The sequence below is a fragment of the Lactuca virosa genome, chromosome 6 (genome assembly GCF_052849685.1).
Source record: "Lactuca virosa cultivar CGN04683 chromosome 6, Lactuca_virosa_CGN04683_v6, whole genome shotgun sequence".
Taxonomy (NCBI): Eukaryota; Viridiplantae; Streptophyta; class Magnoliopsida; order Asterales; family Asteraceae; genus Lactuca; species Lactuca virosa.
The window spans coordinates 20,864,771-20,890,428 of NC_136431.1; the positions used below are offsets into that span (position 1 = coordinate 20,864,771).

Consider the following 25,658-nt stretch of genomic DNA (forward strand, 5'->3'; position numbering starts at 1 on the left):
GGCTGATGATTCAGCGGTTGTCCCCTTGGAGGATATTTAAGTTGATAATCGCATAAATTAGGTTGAGAGGCCAGTGATGATTTTGGATAAGAAGACGAAGGCCTTGCACAACAAGGTGGTGTCTTTGTTCAAGGTTCAGTGGCAACATCAGAAGGGTTCCGAATGGACGTGGGAACCTGAGTCTGAGATGTGGGAGCATTACCCTGAATTATTCGCAGCAGTGGACTTTGAGGATGAAGTCTAGTTCAAGTGGGGGAGAATTGTAACATCCCAATGATGAGGTATGAATATTATTTGCATTTTAGCCCTTATGTATGGAAAGTGTTGCAAAGTGGCCCATAGTGGCATTTTTGTAAATTATGGCGGAGCTCACGTACGTTGGGCATACAGATTAGTATTTTGGGTGTACGTGCCAGAACCTCAAACCCTAATTTTTAGGGTTTGGACCCTATATAACCATCCTTAACTCTCTAAGGCTCATTCCCTCTCCAGCCCTCATTTCATCCATTGCAATCTTAATCTCTTGTATGTGTTCCTTTGAGCTTGAAAGTGTGTGTTTGTGGTGTCTTTTGAGGAAAAAAGAAGAGTGAAGAACCAACTTGGAAGATCAAGACCACATAGATCCAAAAACACCTCGCCTCCAAACTTCATTTTGAGGTATAAAGTTCTGAACTTGATGATCATATCTCTAGATCTTGTTTATGTTAGAATTTTATGCTTATTAGCCCCATACTCTTGGTCCTTTTGGGTATGAGCTAACCTAGACCAAATGAGTTGTCCTTTTGGACGTTTTAGGGTAGTTTGAGTAATAAAAATGTGATCTTGGACCTTCTTTTCACTCCATGCAAGTATTAAGGTGTCTTAATGGGTTAAGAAGTTGGATTTCTAGCTTTTGGGAACTTGCTAGCCATGCAACGCCATAAAGTTGGAAACTTTATGGTAAAGGACATAAGTTTCGGGCCAGATCTGAGAATTGGACGAAAGAGCTTAAAGGAATAAGCTCTTAATAGAAGGATTAGTTGAGGGCTTTGTACGCTGGGCATACAGATTGGTACGCTGAGCATACTAGGTCATCTTCACGATTTTGGTCAAGGGTTGAGTACGCCCCGCATAAAGGCTGGGTACGCCCAACATACTCAGTTGTGTTGACCAAATTTGACTTTTGAGTTTTTGACTTTGACTAAGTTAACCTAAGGGTATTTTGGGTATTCAGATTGGTATTTGAGATTGGTCATTATTTGATGAATAGGTGACCAATTGAGCTGACATTTAGAGTTGTGTCCTGTTCAGAGATCTTTTTCGGACCGAGATGTAAGTTTTTCTCACTATACTTATGGGTCGAAGGCACCAAGGCTAGCCCATTGGATTGAGATTCTGATACACATTTATTGGTGATATGTTGAGTATATGGTAGATCTGCATGATTATATGATAGTTGTTGACGAACGTTAGACACGTAGAATTGTAAGACTACCTGTGATTTCTGGCTGTATGATTATCTGTCTGTTGAATATGTTTGTTATCGGTTATATGTTGACAAGTTATGTTAAGGTTGAGGCTTTAATGCTTTGTGTGTGAGCCAACAGACCAGTGGTATTCCAGTCCGATGACTAAGTGGACCCAAGGGTATTCCAATCTGATGACTGAGTGGACCCGTTGTATATTGGCATTTCATTCCGATGACTGATTGGACCCGTCATCCAATGTTATATATGTTTTTTTGTGTGTTGGTATTTGGGGGAAACTCACTAATATTTTGCTTACAGTTTCAATTTATTATTTCAAGTACTTCAAATGATCGTGGAAAATTGAAGGTGTGATCGTGCACATCTTCCTGTTTTTATGACATTGGGTCTTGGGAAAACTCTGATCATGATTATACTCTTGAAACAATGATTTTGTAAACAATTTATGATTTAAAATGGGTTGATTTTGAAAAATTTTAATTGCGATGAATTTTAGATGTTACATTTTTATTTTTCAGAATTTATGGGGGAACTTTTCGCTTGATTTTGCTTCTACTGTGTCTCAATGAAGATATGGAGGTATTGTGTCTTTATGGGATCCATCGGTTTTTGTTAAAAGTAAGGTGTTCTTGTATGAAAATGCTTTTATAGACCATGATAATTAGGTGGTTTTAATTACAACTGTTATATGGTTAATGTATACACTCTTCAGGAGGATCACGACAAGAGGGAGTTGTGGGGTTTTTTGCATGGATTCATTCATTGTAATAAAGGATCTTATTTCCTTTTTGGTGATTTTAATGTGGTGCGATATTCGGTTGAAAGATTGGGGTATGTGTTCTTGCAACAGGAGGCAGATGATTTCAATTGGTTTATTAACTCTTTTGATTTATGTGATATTCTCATGGGAGGATTTTCTTATACTAAAGTTAGTAGTAATGGATCTAAGTCTAGCAAGCTGGATCACTTTCTAGTGACTCGTGATGTGTTGGAGATGTTGCCTGATATTACTTCTTTAGCTTTGGATATTACTATTTCTGATCATAGACATATTCTTCTTGCATAAGAAAAAATTGATTATGGTTCTTGTCCTTTCAAGTTCTTTAATTTGTGGATGCTTGAAGAAGAATCTGATCAGGTTGTTTGTTCTTTTTGGTGTAAAGATGCTGACAATTTTTAGAGATTGTGCTCCCATAATCTTTAAAGAGAAACTAATATGTCTTAAATTGGTCTTGAGGGAATGGTGGAATAAGGTCAAGTACAATCGTGTTGGTTTTAAAAATACCCTCATGAAAAGGTTGCATGATATTGAATCAAAGATAGACACGGGGATAACTTCTTTGGAAGAAAAAGAAGAGAAGGTGGTATTAAAACTCAATTGTTAGAATTGGAAAAAAAAGAGGTGGATGATCTTTCTCAAAAAGAGAAGATTAAATGGTGCATTGAGGGTGATGAAAATACACAATTCTACCATGGTATTATAAACAATAAAAGGCATCAAGTAAATAAAGATTTCTTCAATTTTTATACAGACAAGTTCAAGAAATTTGATTCTATCGATATTGCTAATAGAAGTATAAAAAAATATGTTCATTGTCCACTAATGTTGCTCTCAGCTTAGAAGAAGAGGTTATAATGGATGAAATTAAGAGTGCAGTTTGGTCTTGCGGTGGTGAGAAAGCAGTAGATCCTAATGGATTTACATTTTCTTTTATAAGGAAGTACTGGGAATTGTTAAAAGAGGATATATATGCTTGCGTGTAAGATTTTATGGTGAAAGCGAGAATTTCATCAGGTTGTAATTCCTCTTTTATTACTCTAATTCTTAAGAATAATAGTATGGTTTTCTTAAATGATTTTCTTCCTATTAGTCTTATTGGTATTCAATATAAGATTTTTTTTCTAAGATTTTGGCACTGATAATGGAAAAAATAATTAATTTAGTGGTTAGTGGTGAGCAATCGGCTTTCATAAAAAATCGCCAAATCTTACATGGTCTATTGATGGTGAAAGGATTGGTTGATTGGTATAAAAAGAAAATTAAAAAAATGATGCTTCTTAAAATAGACTTTGAAAAAGCTATGATTCGGTTAGTTGGTCTTACCTTGATAGTACTTTGTATTTTATGAATTTTGGGGGAAAATGGTGTGTTTCGATAGGAGCTTTTTTGATTTCATCTAGAGCTTCTATTCTTATTAATGGAAGTCCTACTAAAGAGTTTCAACTGTACATCGATCTTCGTCAGGGAGATCCGTTGTCTCCTTTCCTTTTCATTCTAGTAATGGAAGGTCTTCATGTAGCTATGGAAGATGCCAAGGAAGCTGGTAATTTTTCTAGTGTGCATGTGGGAAAGGGAAACCTTCGGATATCCCATATTTTTATGATGATGATGCTATCTTCCTTAGAGATTGGGTAAAAGTAATATTAGCAATATTATTAGAATTTTGCATGGTTTTTATCTAGATTCAGGGTTGAAGATTAATATGAACAAATCGAATTTGTATGGGGTTTATGTTCCTTTTCAAGAAGTTGAGCAATTTGCTTACTTGGTTGGTTGTAAAGCTGATAATTTTCCATTTATTTACTTGGGGCTTCATGTGGTACAGAATCTGTCCAGATTGATTGGATGGAAAGTGATAAAGGTGAAATTCATGAAAAAACTTCTAATGGGAAAGTGTCTACGCTTTCGATTGGAGGGAGGTCGTTGCTTTTAAAGTCGATTTGGGTTCTAGGGTTACACTTTATATATCTTTGTTATTAATAGCAATGCAAGTAGCTAAGGAATTGGAAGCACTTCGAAGTCAATTTTTTTTTGGGTTGGTACTATTAATGATCAGAAATTGCACTGGATAAATTGGGATCAAATGTGGGCGGATAAGAAGCATGGTGGTTCGGATATTGGTAGCTTGGTTTCTTTGAATTTTTCTTTATTGCGGAAATGACGATGGTGATTTTATACAGAAGAAAAGGTTACTTGGGTTCAAGTTATTAAGAATCATTATGACGAAAGTGGTAAGTCTGATCACACTAGACGTAATAAGTTTGGTCGAGGTCCTTGGGCTAGAATACTTGCTTCAAATTCTCGTTTACATGAAATAGGAGTTGTGGTGAACTCAACTTTACAGAGGATTGTTGGGAATGGAAGGAATACTTTATTTTGGAAGCAAATTTGGATGGGTGATAGTAGCTTAGACAAACGTTTTCTTAGATTATTTCAAGTTGAACTTGATAAAGATTGTACAATTGAAAAACGCATAAGAGATGAGGTATTGTGTTGGGATTGAAGACGATCAATAACAAATAGAATCGAATATGTTCAATACATGGGTTTACTTGATTGCTTAAAGGAGGTGACTCGTAATAATAAAAGTGATAAGTGGGTGTGGATGTGGATGTGTAATGCCCAGGATTGTCAGGTATTTATGTTGCTTCCTATTCAAGTTATATTTATGCATATATTTGGATTTTGTGGGTTGGGGCGTACGCTGAGCGTACAAGGTGTACGCACGACGTATACAAGTGAGGCGCGAACCAGGAAGTCCCCATGCGTACGCTGGGCGTAGACTAGTTAGATGTAAACCCTAAATTTTAGGGTTTGCACCCTATTTAAGCATTTTATATTCCTCCAAACCCTTATCCTTTCAGCCTCCATTGTCCTCAAAGTGTCCAACTCGAATCCTAACCCCCTTGCATGTATCTTGAGCTTACTTTGAGCATTTTGGTGGTTTTGAAGAAGAAGGAGCTTGAAGAAGGAGCAAGGACTTGAAGAGGGCTTGTAGATCCAGAAGTTTGGCATCATTTCTGAACCATTTGAGGTATAAAGCTTTAAACTTGATCATTGCATGCTTAGATCTAGTTTTAGGGTGTTTTATGTCACATTTTGGTCCCATACTTGAGGTCCTTTGAGTTTTAGAAGATTCAGTCCAAATGAGTTGTCCTTTTTGGCTCTTGGAGGTGTTTAGAACCATAAAAATTGGATCTTAATGGTTTAGCCTCAACCATGCAAGTGCTAGATGGCCACTAAGTGAGCTTATGGACTTAATGTGTGTCTTAATCCCCATCCATGCATGCAAAAGCATAAAGTTCATAACTTTATGTCTTAGGACGTTGTTAAGAGCCCAGATCTATGTTCTGGACGTTAGGACTTAATGGATTAAGTCAAAAGAAGGATCTTACGGTGGATGGCAGGAATGCTGGTCATACCCCTAGTACGTTGCGCGTACCGAGTCAGCTTCCCGCCTCTGGTCAAGGTCAGTGTACGCTGGGCGTACATGCTGCGTACGCCGGGCGTACTCATACAATGGGCCAAGGGTTGTTTTATGGACCGTGAGTGTTGGGTATAGAATTAGTGGGCCTCAAACCCACATGTGGACTGAAAGCCTTGGGCCTACGATTCGGATTGTTGTATTGGGCCTTATTGGGCTTTAAAGTCTAATTAGTTGGGCTTGGACATTTTATTATGAAAGTTGGGCCTTGGGACGAAGAGGCCCAATAGGACAAAGATTAGGGAACCTTTGCCTTATGTGGTAGAATTGGGCCTGTGGAGCTATATTTGGATCCAATAACTAATTAGAAAGTTGTTGTGCTTTTAGGAGAGGAGCCCCGAGCCATCCGCGTAGTACGATTCGAAATTCATAGTTGAGGTGAGTCTACCTTCGTTGAATCAGTGGGTCGAAGGCACCAAGGCCGGCCCACTAGTATTGGTATAGATTAATGATTGTCTTTGTGATAATTATTAAGGTGGTATGTATTGTTTGATGTTTATGTGAGATATGCATGATTTTATGTGGTAGTGGTAGGGGTGAGATAGTCCCTGTAATCGGTTGGAATAAGACCGAAGGGTAGGTCGGGCACCCATATATGCCTGACAATGGTAGGTCGGGCACCCATATATGTCTGGCAGGGTAGGTTGAGCACCCAAATATGCTCAGTAGGGTAGGTAGGGCACCCGGATATGCCAGACATTATGTTATGTTGTATGTGGTATGGTGGGGGAAACTCACTAAACTTTGTGCTTACCGATTCAGTTTGTGTTTCAGGTACCTCCAGCTCGAAGGGGAAAGATCGCATCACACTTGATTATCCGCATTCGAGATTTTGGGATTTATACTCTGATGATGACTTTCTATGTACTGTCTTGATTGTACAACTAAAACTATTTTGTGTCCTCATGGTTTTGAAAACAATGTTGTTCGTGTTATGATTTGATAAGCTTAAAAATGAAAATTTTGGGTCGTATTTTTGGGGATGTTACAAGTTGGTATCAAAGCCTTGGTTTGAGGGATTTGGACATACTTCCGGGTATGTTTGAACTCAAACCGAGGATTTGATAGATTTTATAAGAAAAACATTCTTTTTAAAATAAAAATAAATAAAGAATGTTAATAAAAGACGAGATGTGTGATGCGTGCAATCAGCCGAGATCAAGTAAGTTTTCCCTAAGATACTCATACATGTTATCTGCTATGAATGGATTTATGAATATGTGAATTTCATGCTAGTTAAGTCTAGGGATCTGCTCTGTTTCTGCCTGATAGAATTCTAGGAGAGATGCCTTGTATGCCTGTGAGATGAGCTTGTATGCTAGTGCTGATTAGTCAGTAATACGATGGCATGATTAGGTTATGCTTGATTCTGATTACTCGACGCTCGAATGTTGCTTGCTTTGTGCTTTTAGGAGTTCTAACTAACTTCAACTAATTAGTAAACGAATACGCTAAGTTACATATTACAAGAACTAAATAATTTTAGAAGGTTAGATTTTAACGCTATTGCGCAGCTCTTATTTGAGTCCTAAGAGTTGTAGTGTGAGATCTCTCATTCAAAGAATTATCTAGTTTTGGTAATATGTAATGGTATTCACGAGCTAGTTAGAGGGAGTTAGCAGGAGCTTATTCTACAGCTGATGGCAGTGAGTGGGATGGAGATTGCCCTAGGGAAAGCCTAGGATGAGATTAATGTTGAGAGTGGTATTAGTGAAAGGGACTTGGTGGAGTCAAAGCAATCCTTGAGGAAAGTACGGATAGATGTAAAAGGTAGTATGGGCTTGTACTATTGGAAGCAGATGATCCGTACTCGATTCAAGGAGGGATGCGATAAGACCAGGTAACTTGTAGAATTTGTAATCCCTTGATATATGATAAATACCCTGATGGTTGTATGGTTTGTTTCAACATGGTGGTGAAACGTCATGGAGCAGGAGGTTCAGGATCCGGGTCCGGTACAAGTTTTGAACCGATTGATGATGGTCTGCGAGAGTTCATAGCATCTGAGATCACTAGAGGCGTCCTAGATGCGACCCCTGTGATTTTTGGGTCGGTCAAGGAGGGCATCATTGAGTTAATGGAGGATCGTCTCAGGGCCTTCAGGAGCGATATGGCGGCTAGCCCGTCTGGGTCCCACACACTCTCCTTCAAGGACTTCTGGGGATGTGTAGCACCAGACTTCTCGGGGGTGAAGGACCCCATTGCAGCTAGACGATGGATAGTGGATATCGAGTGTGCTCAGATGACCAGCTTCTGCCCTGAGGGGTCGAAGGTCAGGTTTACCGTGGGATGTTTGAGGGATCGATCTAGGGACTGGTGGGAGGAGGCTGGTTATGCACTGGGAGGCCTAGCCATTGAGGCCATGACCCGGTTCCAAGTCGAGTTTGCACCCGCTGTGGAGATACAACAGCTAGCGAGGGAGTTCCTAGACATGAGACAGACGACTGAGACTGTGGCGGAAATCACTACCAAATTTAGGGAGAGGGCCTTGTTGGTGTCCCAGTACGCGACTGATGAGGAGAGGAAGAAGACTCGATACCACGACATGTTGAGACCAGATATCAGGAAGTTTGCTAGTTACTCGGCGTGCCCGACACTGGATGACATGATAGCCAGGGCACACGAGCGGGAGATTGATATGGAGCATATAAGGAAGAGGAAGACGGATTCTTGGCCGACGAGTGGGGTTTCTGCGAAGAAACCCAAGGGATTCGACTCGAGGTCAAAGGGCTATCAGGGTCGAAGCTGCTGTGGGAGATGCGACAAGCCACATGAGAAAGCTTGTAGGTCGGGGAGCTCAGGCTGCTATAAGTGCGGCAAGACCGGACACCTTAGCAAGGATTGTACCGCCCCCACTCCTACCATTCAGACATCTGACCTGATTTGCTTTCATTGCAATCAGAGGGGCTATAAGAAGGCCCACTGCCCGAGTCTAGCATCAGGAGCGCCAGTGGTGGCACCAGCTCCAGTGACCCTGCGGATCACAGATGGCCGTCAGGGCAAGACGGATGCTCTAGTGGTGAGGATCCGAGCCTTTCAGTTGACCGTCGAGGAGGCGCGGGCCGCATCGGATGTGGTGACGGGTATGTTTCTTTCCCTTAACTCTTATTTTATGTTAATGTCGGTACTTATATTTAATATGTCTTGTTTTAGGATCGTTCCTCGTGAACGATATTCCCGTTTTGGTGTTATTTGATTCGGGGCCACCTGATCTTTTGTATCTCTTGTGCTCAGCAAGAAGTTTGCTGAGTCTCCGAGCGTGCTAGACTACCCACTAGAGGTTGAGATTGCAGATGAGCGATCCGTCCAGGCATCGAGGGTTCATCGAGATTGTGTTTTGAGGATGTGCGGTGAGTGCTACACTATTGACTTGGTTCCCATCCCTCTGCGCGGGAATAAAGTCATAGTAGGGATGGACTGGTTGAGCCCCAATAGGGTAATGATTGGTTGTGGGCATCAACTACTGTGAGTGCGGACCCCAGAAGGGGGAGAGTTGGTGGTCCAGGGAGAGAGAGCTCAGCGCAGTCCTGTTTTATGTTCAGCTGCTAGGGCCAGACGTTACCTCCAATAGGGTTACTCTGGGTTTGTCGCATACGTTATGGATACACGAGAGCAGGATAGAGCGGCGATTGATGAAGTGCCAGTTATTCGTGAGTACCCAGACGTGTTTCCGAAGGATTTACCTGGGGTGCCTCCGGAGAGGCAGGTGGAGTTCCGAATCGATCTGGTTCCTGGCACAGCTCCCATAGCCAAGGCACCATATCGATTAGCCCCACCAGAGATGCAGGAGTTGTCTACATAGCTACAGGAGCTATTATACAAGAGATTTATCCGACCGAGTAGCTGATCCTGTTTGTGAAGAAGAAGTATGGGTCGCACCGGATGTGTATTGACTACCGGGAGTTGAACAAGCTAACGGTGAAGAACCGTTATCCACTCCCGAGGATCGATGATTTATTTGATCAGCTTCAGGGGGCTTCTTGGTTTCCAAGATTGATATGCGCTCAGGATACCACCAGATGAGGGTCAGGGAGGACGATGTGCAGAAGACGGCCTTTTGGACTCGATATGGGCACTACGAGTTCGTGGTGATGCCTTTTGGGCTCACCAATGCCCCAGCCGCGTTCATGGACCTCATGAACCGCATGTGCAGGTCGATGTTAGACCGATCGGTGATAGTGTTTATTGATGATATCATGGTCTACTCCAAGACCCAGGAGCAGCATGAGGACCACTTGCGATGGGTGTTGGATACCCTGAGTAGGGAGAGGTTGTACGCAAAGTTCTCCAAGTGTGAGTTCTGGCTGCGTGAGGTGCAATTTCTAGGGCACCTTGTCAACCAGAATGGTATTCTGGTCGATCCGGCTAAGGTGGAGGCCGTGATGAGATGGAAGGTTCCGAGGTCTCCATCCGATATTCGGAGCTTCCTTGGTTTAGCTAGGTACTATCGGATATTCATTCAGAATTTCTCCAAGATAGCAGTACCCCTGACCCGATTGACGAAGAAGACTATCGTTTTTCGTTGGGGGCCTGAACAACAGGCAGCGTTCGAGACTTTGAGGCAGAAGTTGTGGAGGCACCGATCATGACCCTGCCAGAGGGTATCGAGGATTTTGTAGTTTATTGTGACGCGTCTATCTCGGGATTAGGCACAATATTGATGTAGAGAGGGAACTTCATTGCTTACGCCTCGAGGTAGTTGAAGCCTCACGAGGCGAATTACCCGACGCACGATCTGGAGTTGGGGGCAGTGGTTTTTGGCCTCAAGATTTGGCGACACTGCCTCTATGGGGTCCACTGTACTATTTACATGGATCACAAGAGCCTGAGGTACTTGATGGACCAGCCAAATCTGAACATGAGGCAGCGACGATGGTTGGACGTGGTGAAGGATTACGATTGCGAGATCATCTACCACCCAGGAAAGGACAATGTTGTGGCCGATGCCCTTAGTCTCAAGGCATTCGCGGTCCCGATCAGGGATATCTGTCTGAGGATGACAGTAGTGACTCCGCTCCTGGAGCGGATTCGGGAGGCACAGTTGGCGGCTATGCGGGAGGAGCACCGGAAGAGTGAGCGCATCGTGGGTCAGGTTGCCTTATTCAACTATGATGGCCGAGGTCTATTGACACTCCATCGGAGAGTGTGGGTTCCATATCTTGGAGGTGTGTGCCAGGTTCTGATGGAGGAGGCGTACAAATCCATATTTTCTATCCATCCCGGGGCAATGAAGATGTATAGGGATCTTCGTCCCGGCTATTGGTGGCCTTGCATGAAGCAGGATGTAGCCTGGTACGTTGAGAGGTGCTTGACCTGCAGGAAGGTCAAGGACGAGCACCAGAGACCTCACAACAAGATGCAGCCGTATGACATCGCCGTGTGGAAATGGGAGGAGATTACCATGTACTTCATTAAGAAGTTGCCGCGGACGATGCGCAGATTTGATGCGATATGGGTCATCATGGATTGATTGACCAAGAGTGCCCATTTTATACCGATCCAGGAGAGTATTTCTGTCGAGAAGCTGGCAGACATCTATATCAGGGAGGTCGTGGCTCGGTACGGGGTGCCGGTTTTGGTGATTTCAGACAGGTATGTGTGGTTCACTTCCAGATTCTGGAAGAAATTTCATGACGAGTTGGGTACTCGTCTTCATTTCAGTACAACCTTCCACCCGCAGACGGATGGTCAGAGCGAGCGGACCATTCATACATTGGAGGATATGATGTGGGCGTGCGTTCTAGACTTCGGTGGTAGCTGGGATACCTACCTTCCATTGACAGAGTTTTCTTATAATAATAGCTACCACGTCAGTATCGACCGGCCTACCTTCGAGATGCTTTACGGGAGGAAATGCAGGACCCCGATATGTTGACGTGAGGTCGGCCAGCGAGTTATGGGGAGTACCAAGGTGGTACTCAAGACAACCAAATTGATTCAGCAGGTCCGGAGCAGACTCCAGACGGCCCAGAGTCGGCAGAAGAGCTATGCTGACAGACGTCGATCGGACCTAGAATTCTAGGTCGGGGATATGGTCCTTCTGAAGGTGTCACCTTGGAAAGGTGCCATCCGCTTCAGAAAGCGGGGCAAGCTGGGCCCCAAGTATATCGGACCTTTCAGGGTTATAGCCTGGGTGGGCAAGGTGGCGTATCGACTGGATCCTACGGAGGAGCTCAGGCAGATCCACAACACTTTTCATGTTTTGCAGCTGCATAAGTGTATAGCCGATGATTCCGCGGTGGTTCCTTTGGAGGACATTCAAGTGGATGACCGCATGAACTACATCGATAGGCCAATAGCCATTCTCGACAGGAAGACGAAGGATCTGAGGAACAAGAGGTAGAGTTGGTGAAGGTATAGTGGCAGCACCGTAAGGGCTCACAATGGACATGGGAGCCAGAGGACAATATAAGGGAGCACTACCCGAAGCTATTTCTTGTAGCAGCAGACTTCGAGGACGAAGTCTAATCCAAGTGGGGGAGATTTGTAATGCCCGAGATTGCAGGTATTTATGTTGCTTCCTATTCAAGTTATATTTATGCATATATTTGGATTTTGTGGGTTGGGGCGTACGCAGGGCATACAAGGTGTACGCACGGCGTACACAAGTGAGGCGCAAAGCGGGAAGTCCCCATGCGTACGCTGGCCATGCCCATGCGTAGATGCAAACCCTAAATTTTTGGGTTTGCACCCTATTTAAGCATCTTATATCCCTCCAAACCCTTATCCTCTCAGCCTCCATTGTCCTCAAAGTGTCCAACTCGAGCCCTAACCCCCTTGCATGTATCTTAAGCTTACTTTGAGCATTTTGGTGTTATTTTGGTGGTTTTGAAGAAGAAGGAGCTTGAAGAAGGAGCAAGGACTTGAAGAGGGCGTGTAGATCCAGAAGTTTAGCATCATTTCTGATCCATTTGAGGTATAAAGCTTTAAACTTGCTCATTGCATGCTTAGATCTAGTTTTGGGGTGTTTTATGTCACACTTTGGTCCCATACTTGATGTCCTTTGAGTTTTAGAAGATTCTGTCCAAATGAGCTGCCCTTTTTGGCTCTTGGAGGTGTTTAGAACCATAAAAATCAAATCTTGATGGTTTAGCCTCAACCATGCAAGTGCTAGATGGCCACTAAGTGAGCTTATGGACTTAATGTGTGTCTTAATCCCCATCCATGCATGCAAAAGCATAGAGTTCATAACTTTATGGTTTAGGACGTTGTTAGGAGCCTAGATCTTTGTTCTGGATGTTAGGACTTAATGGATGAAGTCAAAAAAGGATCTTAGGGTGGCTGGAAGGAACGTTGGGCGTACCCCTAGTACGCTGAGCGTACCGGGTCAGCTTCCCGCCTCTGGTCAAGGTCGGCATACGCTGGGCGTACATGCTGCGTACGCCGCGCGTACTCGTATAGTGGGCCTAGGGCTGTTTTTTGGGCCGTGAGTGTTGGGCTTAGAATTGGTGGGCCTCAAAACCACATATGGACTGAAACCCTTGGGCCTAGGATTGGGATTATTGTATTGGGCCTTATTAGGCCTTAAAGCCTAATTAGTTGGGCTTGGACATTTTATTATGAAAGTTGGGCCTTGGGACGAAGAGGCCCAATAGGACAAATATTAGGGAACCTTTGCCTTATGTGGTAGAATTGGGCTTTTGGAGTTATATTTGGATCCAATAACTAATAAAGACGTTGTTGTGCTTTAGGGAGAGGAGCCCCGAGCCATCCGCGGAGTACTACGATTCGACATTCATAGTTGAGGTGAGTCTCCCTTCGTAGAATCCGTGGGGCAAAGGCACCAAGGCCAACCCACTAGTATTGATATAGCTTAATGATTGTCTTTGTGATAATTATTAAGGTGGTATGTATTGTTTGATGTTTATGTGATATATGCATGATTTTATATGGTAGTGGTAGGGGGTGAGATAGACCCCGTAATCGGTTGGAATAAGACCGAAGGGTAGGTCGGGCACCCAGATATGCCTGACAAGGGTAGGTCAGGCTCCCAGATATGCCTGGCAGGGTAGGTTGAGCACCCAAATATGCTCAGCTGGGTAGGTCGGGCACCCGGATATGTCTGACAGTATGTTTTGTTGTATGTGGTATGGTGGGGGAAACTCACTAAGCTTTGTGCTTACCGGTTCAATTTGTGTTTCAGGTACCTCCAGCTCGAAGGGGAAAGTGTCGGGTTGATCGCATCGCATCACACTTGATTATGCGCATTCGAGATTTTGGGATTTATACTCTGATGATGACTTTCTATGTACTGTCTTGATTGTACAACTAAAACTATTTTGTGTCCTCATGGTTTTGAAAACAATGTTGTTCGTGTTATGATTTGATAAATTTAAAAATGAAATTTTTGGGTCGTATTTTTGGGGATGTTACAGGAAGATTGGAAGTGATGGTGTTTTTACGGTGAACGCTTCTAGAAGATGGATTGATGATATTATCCTTTCTAACTTGGGTATGGTAAGTAGATAGAATGCCTATGTTCCTAGGAAGGTTAATATTACGATTTTGCTTGTTTTGAGAGATAAAGTTCCTATACCCTTAATCTTTCGAAATTAGGGTTAGAGGCTTCATCTATAATGTGCACTTTAAGTGATTTGGAGGTTGAACTATTAGATCATTTGTTTCTTAAATGTGAAGTAGCTGCGAGAACGTGGGATGAAATTTTCAAATGGTTGGATATTTCTTATTCTCAAGTGAGTTCGGTGGACGATATGTTTGGGCAGATTGAGTTAATGCCTATCTCTGTGAAAAAAGAAAAGTTTAGTCGATGCGGTCGTATGTACTGTCATTTGGTATATTTGGAGATTTAGAAATGATAAAGTTTTTTTGAGCGGTACATTGAAACAAAGTGACATTGTTGATTTTATTCGTCTATTTTCTTTTAATTGGTATGCCAATAGGAATACAAAATGTAATATGGATAGACTTAAGTGGGTTAAAAACCCTTTGAACTTTTTGTAATTCTACTCATAGCTCTTTGCTAGCGCGTGTTTCTTTTCTTTGTTAATATATGACTGGCTGCTTCTAAAAAAAAGTCAATTTGTAAAATTATAAAAATGTTTTTTTTGTTAAACGCTACTTAAAATAGTGTTTGGATTTAAACTTTTTTGTTTTAGCTAAAAACTAAGAGTTCATATTTTCAAAGGAAGTTTATTTTTCCGATATTTTTCTTAATTAAAAACTAAAAAATAGAAGTGTTTAATTAATATACGCCTAAAATTAAAAAAACTAAAACATAGCTCTTTTTTTTTTTTTTTAATTTTGTTTTTTTTTTGAAAACCTAAACGTCAAAAGTTGCTAATTAAAATAACTTTTTTTTGAATGTTAGTAATTTTTGATAGGTCATCTCTATTTTTCAAAAATTTTGAAATGTCGCAACAAGTGGTGACTTGATTTATCTTTCTGCAACAAACAGAAGCCGATTACTTATTTATCATATATTAATCTTTTAGTGATATTTCAACATAGACTTACAAGAATAAAATATCTTCACCTTCTATAAATGACAATCTTTTGCATATGATATACTAATATATATCCGATATAAATTTTAAATTAGAGTCTGGGTCCTTAATATAAATGCAACTAATTTACAAGGTCCTTAATATAAATGCAACTAATTTACAAAAACTATAGTTACTGTTGTCATTATTAAGATTAATTATTTATTTTTTATATTTTTTTGAAATGGCAATTTTTTTTATTATTTGAATAGATAAACAAACTACTAATTAAAACAACTTTTTAATAATATGTTAATTATAACGTAATATTTGAAACATCTTATGCTATAATTATGAACCATTGATAATCCTGATTAATTCTTTAAACTATTTCTATCTTTTTATGTGATTAAATATTACTACAAACTTTAACTAAAGTAGAAATACTTAACATTTTGATTGAATTAAAGAAGATTTTTCTTTCTATTTTTCTTTTCTAAAATTGGAGTATTCTTCAGCGTATTAATTTGTGTATGTCTTCACATGAAGAGAGAGAGAGAGAGAGAGAGAGAGAGAGAGAGAGAGAGAGAGAGAGAGAGAGAGAGAGAGAGAGAGAGAGAGAGAGAGAGAGAGAGAGAGAGAGAGAGAGAGAGAGAGAGAGAGAGAGAGAGAGAGACGGGTGTTTGTTGGTTTGGGTTAATGAGTCTGCTTGTCCTTTTCTTGCGCACCACACCCCCTTGTTCTCACCCCTTTATTTATCATCTCTATCTCCGCTCTCTTCTCACCATTTTCATTTTCACTCTCTCTGTCAATTACACTCTCATAGATGTAGAGAAAAGGAAGCTATCTCTTTTGAGGGGAATGTTGTTTGGCTCGAGGTCACTAGAGAGCTTAGATCTCTCTCTCTCTCTCTCTAGATATAGATGTAGATGATTATGCCATGATATAATCAACTCAATTGGTCAACGGATCGAATCCATGGTCTTTGTTGATTAATGTGTTTTAGATTAATCATTCCTAGTGTTTAAAGAGAGAATCCTGATCTCTGGATCTGGTGTACTCGGACCAGGCTTCATTCCCCCCAATTGTTGCTTCACAACTGTCGAAACTTGCCATCATTTTTGCATTACAAAGATCCGATCTTTGAGGTGGGTTGATCTTTACCCTTCATAGTTCACACTAACCTTTGTTTTAGTTTCGCTTTGTGATTTTTAGCTGCGGATTAGGGTAAGCAGATGACAGATAAAAGACGAGATTGGTGTAATGATTGAAAATTTTGACCTACTTTAACTCTGCAAATACCCAGAAAAAAACTAAAAAGGTTTGCATATCATATAATCATTATCAGTCTACAAGATCCGAAAGTAATCAATCGGAAGAGTTTGTGTTTGTGTTTGCGAACACGATGGTTTCAACTTCAAGACTATGATCTATTGATCTTTCTGTTTATGACTCTATGCTAGAATTTCTTTACCTTTTTTTTAACGCTGATGATGTATATATTTGACTTTAACATTCAATCCCCATCATCATTACCTTATGATTGGATTATGATGAATCTGAATCTTCCAACCTTTTTTCAAATCTAGGGTTTTCATACTTTAAAACTTCATTTTTTGGCAGTCTTTTTCCCTAAGGATTTCTATATAATAACTCATGAGATCTATCATATAACAAAGAAGGTCTAATTATTGGCATTCGATTTACGATATATATATATTTTTATTTTTTTCACTGTAAATGTAATGCTTGATAGCTAGCCCTCCATTATTTGTAACGCTAATGGAGTAATGGGTACCCCCACATATGGATGCCTCTTATGAAATTTGTATCCCAATCTTGAAATCACTAACATGGTGTGCTTTCTCATTAAGCACCAAATAAATGTTTAAATCATGCATTTTTCTTTATGGGTACTTCCTTTTTATCATATTAAACTTATTTAGAATCTGTTTTCAATTAAAAGCTGAAAATTTCTGATTTTTGGTCAATCCCTGTGTTTTGTGCCCATGTTTTTTAATGATTGATCTTTCCCAATCATAAACGTCATTAGTTGATATTAATTGTCTTAACTTCGATGAAACTTTCAAGAATGTGCATGTGTAAATGGAAAACAAGTAAGCAGAGGTACTTGGCGATGAGTTGGTGGTTGCTGTGTCTTGAAGAAAGAGAAGAAAAAAAAATAGTTGTCATATACTACTAGCTAGACCAGTAGCCCTAGTCGATATATGTGAAAATGATGCAAACCCTTATTTATTTATTTTTTCTTTTTTTTTTGAAATGTTTCACTTATTGTAAACCCTAGAATTTGGTAGTCCTTTGATTGATTTGATTGGGGTGGTGACCCTTGTATGCAGCCTGGTTATGTCCGTATTTTTCTCTATTCATGAACAGCGCCAAAACTGTCCTCAGTTTGATAAATTTTCTCTTTTATAATTCAATTTTCATGTTCCTGATTCTTAAAATTCTGACTTTAAGCTTCCATGGGAACATGCATGTTAATTGTGTCAATACCCATTATGATCTTGTAAACTGTAGCAGTATCCATGTATGTATGTATGTATGTATATTTTATAATATATAATTTGGTTCTTGAAAACAAGAAGTGAAAGAGAGCTGTCAAGGTTCCATCTCAGAGTCAGTCTACAGGAGCTTGTAATGTCAAGGTGCCCTGAATTCTTGAAGCTGTGACTGTCATCATTTTTATATCATTTGGTGGTACTGTCATTAAATGTTTTTTACTACGTTATGTACAAGTTTTACTGCATAAGATATAAGTGAAGTTAAGCTTTTAGGATGCATTGACTCTCTTGCTCAGAGTGTAGTCAACATCTGGCGTCTAAGAGCTATGGATTCCGTTTTAAATCTGACTACTCATCTTTAATTGATTGAACAATCATGTTTCTTTTTCTTCCTGTTTATCTTTTTCACTTTTCTAAGAGTCATCAACCTTTTCAATAAAAAATAGTAAAAAGCTTTACCATATATGGGATTAAAAAGCCATTTTAAGCTAAAAATGACAACCATAAACATGCATTTTACTTTTATATTTATATATTTTATTTTAATTAGTGAATATAGATTTGAAGTATTCATATATATATATATATATATATATATATATATATATATATATATATATATATATATATATGAAAAAGGTAAATGAAAAAGTAAATTTTTTGAAAATAATATGCAGAAAGTGAATGTTGGGAACATGCAAGTGCAAGAGGAAATAGTAAAAAGGTAGTGTGAATCGAAGGCAGCAGGTCTCTTTTGGTGATGTTACTTTTAAAAATATATAATTTTTATTTTTCTTCTAACTATTTCTTGAAACATTAATACATTAGAATGTGTGGTATTTTTGTTATTATAAATTAACAATTTATTACTTTTAATGAATTATTTATTTGTTGTTTTTATCATTTTTTATCTTTTCATTTTATTAACATTTTTATTATATATCTCTTAATAATTTTGTATATTTATCAATATAACATATTATAAAAGTTAAATTATAATATTTTAATTGTTTTTTTATCTTTTGAACTATACTATTAATAAAATAACACCAACATCAAAAATGTTGTTTGCTTAAAAAATTAAAAGAATCGTTAGAAAACATTCAAATGATAGAGAAAAAAATGTTTAATTATTAATAATAAGACTTATAAGGTTAAAGGTAGTCTAAGTAGCAAAGAGCTCGACATTGTTGACATGTCAGGCAAACACTCCATCGGTTGCTTGACATAGCAAGAATTGTGCCGAACTTCACAACCCACTGTCGGTTTATTATTTTCTTCAAACTCACCAGACAACCACCCTATTTACTAATGGGTTTTAGATGTAATAATGTGGAAAAATCATTATACTTTTAAGGGTACATGCAACTTACTTTTATCTATGTCATAACACTATTAAGCAACATACTATTGAACAACAAAACTGTTATACCCTAGTAGAAATCGAAAATCACAAAAGAATTGCATACTTCTGATTTGTTATTGTAAACAAATCTTTGATTCCAACAAAGTGAATCCAAGAGTCGCTTTGAAAACAAGCTCTAATTGTGTGCGAGCCTCTTATGGTTCACACCAACAACACAAGACCCCTAGAAAGATTAGGAGAGGGGAGAGAGAATCAATTTTTGGATATGGCATGGAGGAATAGAGTGGTCATAAATTCCATGGTATAAGACTCTATTTATAGCTGATTATGAGACATCTAAAAACCCTAATTTGAACATAAAATAATATTATATCAAATAAGACAGTTATCTAGTTTCTTAATAATCTAAATGGAGGCTTCCAGAAACCCTTTTAGGGTCTCTAAAACTGTCCATGGAAGGAAGGTTCTGGAACCTCTCATCTGCTCAACGTTTAAACAATTATAACTTTAGTCCTTCAACCTTTAATTAATTCTAATTAACCCATAATTAATTCTAAATTAATTATAAGTATTTCTAATTAATATATTAATATTAATAAATCATTTATCTCTCTCCTATAATCAATCTAAGTAATTTCTTGGTTATGAGGGCAACCCAAAAATGACTTTACTTTTATTTACCAACATTATACCAATTTAGTTAGGACCTTAGACACATTAATCCAACATTTACTCTATTTGATAATTTTTAATTTGATTTTTTTTATATAAATACATTTATGCACATATTTTACCACATCAACGAATTTACATTATACTCTCAATTTAATATTTCTATAGCCCAAAATGTATTCTTCAAACTCTCCATACAATCAAAAGAGACCAACTAGAAACAATCCAAACCCTTCATAACTCTACCGCCCATAAATTGGCCAACCTATTTTTCACCACTCACATTCTATTGTGATGGTATGACATTGTATTATAGTTAATATTCAATACAAAACAGAGTCACCATCATCTCATTCGAACCCTTCGAATATGTTTCAGGACCCCAACCCAAAACCCCACCTAGAACACCAGACGACCCTAAAAGGGGAAGGCTACTAATAGAGCTTGGGATCCGAAAGAATAGGAGGGGATGGCCCAATCGGACCCAATGGTCGGTATCGATATTTAATGGTTTGTTTCTTTATTGAAATGAAAAAAGGAGGATTTGACCCAATCATAATTCCAGCTTTTTGGAATCAAGTTCTTGTATGTTTCTTATTGAAATGAAAAAAAAAGATTGCCGAACAAAAGACAAAATCTACATGAAATGGGGGATACAAATAAAGAGGTAGCGATATTTAATGGTTTGTTTAACGGCTTGAAAAACCAATGGAAAATGGTCAAACTGATGCCACCATTTTAAACAAGGCGCTTGAAATGTTCCGGTTAGAACAAAAGGAAAACCTTCAAGCATTTGGATTTCTAGAATGTTGTCAAAGATAGCCTAAGATGGCATGATTTACATATGGGTGGTTCTAAAATATCAAAACATTCGATTCCGACTATATTACATCGTTGGATGCTCGTGTCGGGATCGACCTAATGATAATGACATAGTTGAGGTTCCACCACCCACTGTAACATTCAAAAAATACTAAGTAAAATTTTTTGTTTTAAGTCAACCAAAACAACCATTTCTTCACTCCAAAAGCGCATCAAAGTGTAGAAAAGTATCAATAATTATCATAGTACAAAACAATGTCAAAAAATACGGAAGACCAGTAGATGCGATGCAATCACGTCGAGCTCTCCCCTTTCGTACCGGAAGTACCTGAAACATAAACATAAAACTGTAAGCACAAAGCTTAGTGAGTTCCCTAGAATACCACATACCATACATATATTGTAACATCCCAAAAATCAAAATAAAATGTTTATTTTTCAATTTAGTAAAAATCATTGTTTCAATCAAAACCCAAATCATAAGAACCAAATATCCAAATACAAAAATCCCAAAATCAGAGTATCATAAAATCTCCAGAACATATCACTGAATGATGTGTACGATCATGCCTTCGCCTTGCCCTGATCATTAGAAGTTCCTGAAACATAACACTTAAACTATAAGCCAAAGCATAGTGAGTTTCCCCAAAATACTGATGGAGAACGTAGGTTACAAAATTTCTATGCACTAAGAGGAAAACATTTAAACAATTTAAATGATTAGGGCACATGGAACCTAATAAGGATCTATGTCTTTCACATATAGGCAACATACTATGAACTATAATCTTACAAAACTTTCCTACGAAAAAACGAATTCATAAGAACAAGAAGCTTACCTTAAAGATTGTTATTGCAAAGAACCATGAATTCTTCTTCAAATCTTTTGGCAGCTAGCACCACAAGCGTCGTGCCTCTAATAGTTCACACCCAAGACTAGCAATTAAGGATTATGGAGAGAGGATGAGAGGGATTTCGGACAGATATTTCTTAAGGGAAGGAGTGTTGAATTTGTGAAGGGTGTGGCCCTTTATATAACTGAGATAGCTTGGTGCCAAAGCTAGGGTTTAAGGAGGAAACCTTAAATCCCTTTACTTGGTGACTAAGCATCCCATTCCCCTCATTCAAGAGGCTTGGACGAAAACGCCTTGGGCTTGCCCACGTGATTTTCATCCACCTCATCTAATGAGGTCCATGAGCTTCTTTCCTCAACTTTCAATAAATAACCAAACAGACCCTGCACTTTTAATTAATCCCAGAATTAATACCAATTAATTTCTGATTAATTATTAATTAAATATTACTATTTCTAATTAATATATTATTCTCATAATATATTAACAAATCATTTATTCCAATTTATTAATCACATAATAAATCAACTTTCTCTCCAAAATAATCTTGTCCAATTGCTAGGTTTGAGGGCAGCCCAAAAGGACTGTGTTACCATCAATTAAAGTTTATACCAATTATAGTTATGGGCTTAGACACCTAATCCAACAGTTTCCTACTTGGATAAGTATGTAACTATAACTACAAGTATAACTTCCAAATTGATCAGCAAATTGTAGCTACAAAAAGTTGTTGTCGAACTCTGACGAAGTCATTTATGCGTCCTAAGATAAGTGATCATATAATCCTCCGTTCTGCAAGATATCATTCAGACATGAGACATGGAATAGAATCAATCTCATTGTCCAATACTTTGTTTCCCGATTTCTGATTTGTAATGACATAGAACTTCTAATCGAACACATCAATTAAGTCATGGTCGGGCCCGACACTATAAGTCAACACCAAATCACCGAGGGGCCCAAAGATATCGCGTTTCCCGTTAAGGCAAAAGGAACAGATAAACTTTGCCTTATATGCTTGCACCATTTACTCATCAAATCATGCACAACAATACGTTTTATAACATCAAGTTACTTATGAGTTTACGTGTTAGGGTCATGATCCTCAAAGCATTCAGGATCCTCACACCTCATCAGATATTCAGGATCCTCAACTATCTCAGGATCCCGACTATTACCGTTATTATTATTTACTAACATTTATAACGGTTACATTTGTTCTTAATTAACACATGTGTAGAAATAGTCAATAGAAGACTTATTCTCAACAAAGAGTCTTCTCAACTATGCTAAAGACCCAGAATTCCAAGTCAAACAACGTCCACAAAGCTATTCATAGAGGATCCCGGGAATATCGGACTTCTTGTTAGCTAGTTTAGACTATAAATTGACACATGTATCTCGCACACGACACACTCTACCCACTTTTCACTTACTTTACGAACCTTTTCACTTGTTCTTACTGAAATACTCTCTGTAATCATCATTTTATATTAATAACATCATCAAGGCAGGTGATCATTATCACCTTCCAAGATTTTGTGTCGGAGATCCTAGCAAGGATCAAGGGTTTCCTTGTAAACAATCGTGTCATTCTCTTTACTTTTCTCTATTGCATAATTCGAACATCACAGCCTCTCATTCAATTTGGTTGATTTATACTTGTGTAATTTTTTACCAAAACAATTTGGCGCCCACCGTGGGGCCATGGTGTTCAAAATCCTCGAAAGATCATGTCTACACAACCGATCCTTTCTTCATCCTCTGCTCCTTCCATTCCAACCAAAAACCTACCACTTCCTCCGAGTGGACCCCCTGGTCAGAGGAAAGCGTCTGATACTTCCAAGAGAAACATCTGTCCGATCACTAACCAAGGAAGTTTGGGATCTTCAGGACTCCAGGATCTGACTGCTCCGGTGACTACTGCTGAACTCTTCGCTATGATGAGGAAAATGACGCAATAGATGAATCGACAATAAGACGACAATAGAACACTACTTAGAGAAGTGGAGAGGTTGAAGGTGGAATTTTAGAGATCCCAGGAAACGCTGCCCACAGTTGTACAACCAAGGATGCTGAACTTCGATAATGCAGGATGCTCAGGAAATCAATAGGGGAATACAGCTCCTGCTACTACTGCATCACCCTGGGGGACGACTATAAATAATCGGGCATCTATGATCAATGATCTTGATGAGCCTTTCAATACACCTAGAAACCTTGATTATAATAACTTCTTAAACAACAATACTATCAATACTAACTCTATGAATGTTGATGCATGAATAAGTCCAAACATAGCTAGGGAACTTTAGCAGTTGAGACAGATGATCTCAAGTGTACCCAGGGTAGTTCAACCCATACCGGAAGCATCTCCAACAAGTGAAAGGATCTCGAGATTTGCTCCTGCGATAGCCGATACCGAAGTTCCTAAGAGCTTCCAGACTCCTAGCATGAAGCCTTACGATGGAACTACGGATCCTGGAGAGCACGTAGAACAATACTGAGAAAGGATGGAGATCATTCCCATCCCAGTGCACTTGAAGGAAGCTTGCCTATGCAAAGGCTTTGGTTCAACCCTCACGGGATCATCTCTTAAATGGCTGCTAAACGTTCCTCCCTATTCTATTACTTCATTTGCACATTTAGTCAATATTTTCAATAACCAGTTTTCTTGTAGCAGAATCTTCGAGAAGATCACTAGTGATCTCTATCAGGTGGTTCAGGATCCTAAGGAACGACTTAGGGATTTTGTTAACAAGTTTGGCAGGGAAGCTCTGAGCATCCACAACATTGACATGGCGACTGCTGTGGAGGCCTTCAAGATGGGTCTAAGGAAGGATTCACCCTTCTATGAAGATCTCGTGATGACTCCATGCAAGAGATTGGACGAAGTTAGGTGTCGAGCATTGAGGTTCAAAAGGATTGAAGAGGATAAAGAAGTCCAGAAGAGGAGCAACCCTTCAAGTCAATATGAGAATCCTAATAGGAAGGCCGAATCCTCGGCTCCAAAATCCTACAAATAGAAGCTCTATTCCAAACCAGATTGTCACAACTAGCAAATTTAGGGTCGAGATTGTATTCATGTACACAATTTCTCCATGTAACCTTGTTGCATTAGATTATTGAAATTCAAAAATGACAATGCTATATGAGTACATATATGCATACACTAAGAATTGAGTTGTAATAACCTCTTATAAGCTCAAGTTTGATCTAATAGCTAAACAAAAATCAATTCTTGGTCCTTTGCTTTAAGGCTTTCGGCCAAGAAGACCTTAAGACCGAAAACCTTATTCTTTGGGCCATATTGAAACCGAAAATCCTCTTGGAGTTAGCCCAACAAAAACCGAAAACCCCCATGGACAACCATAAGGCTGAAAACTCTTCTCCTAGCCATGGGTTTTCGGTTTAAGTGTAGGACAAAAAGGGAGTGACTTGTATTTGACACCTCATGCCTTTACATCTCTTTACCCTCCATGTTTCTAATCCATGCAAACCTTTACATATCAAATAACCATGCATGATCCTAGATTAACCTACATGTAAAGGTAAAAGAGATTACCCCTCCCCCCTTAAATACTTACGGCCGAGAGTGGGTTTATCCCACTCTTGCCACTCCATTCCTACTTCCAAACTCTCTTTCTCTCTAGAACAATATCATTTTCCTTCAAGACACCTCATCTCAAGGCCGAATTCTAGAGTATTTGGTAAGCATTTTTATGAATCTCAAGTGTTTTCGTACATTTTGTTGTCAAGTTCTTCATATTTACACACATTTTTCGTGTGTTAAATCCCTAGAACACCAACCTTTCCAAGAAGCTCTTCAAATTTTATCATCTCCATCCTAGGCTCGACATCTTCATCATCCTTCTTCCTACCACACACGAAAAATAACCAAGGTGAGCTTCATACCCCCATTATTTTCGAGTTTTACAAGCTTTTAGGGGGGGGGGGGGAATACAAGTCAAAACACGTTTACCCAATGGATATTTGTATGCACCAATTTGTTTGTGAAATAATATGTGCATAAAATGTTGAAATTATCATATGTTCATACATAAAAATCGTGATTTGCAAGGTTTTTACAAGACAAAATGTATATGACCTTTGGATAATTGCATGCACTATGTCTATTTGCTTAAATATGGAATAATCCTTGTATAAAAAGTAGATATTTATTTGTTTACCACCTAAAAATCGTGATCTAGGTGGTTATCACCACATTGGTTTACATAAAAATCGTGT

General features: G+C 39.0%; 1 long non-coding RNA gene across 1 annotated transcript; it reads left to right on the forward strand.

The window, feature by feature from the left end:
* The first annotated feature begins 15,855 nt into the window (after positions 1-15,855).
* Positions 15,856-17,975, forward strand: LOC145122759 (uncharacterized). The gene is made up of 2 exons (XR_013714721.1): positions 15,856-16,322; positions 17,266-17,975. It is a non-coding gene; the product is annotated as an uncharacterized LOC145122759 (long non-coding RNA).
* Positions 17,976-25,658: the final 7,683 nt, after the last annotated feature.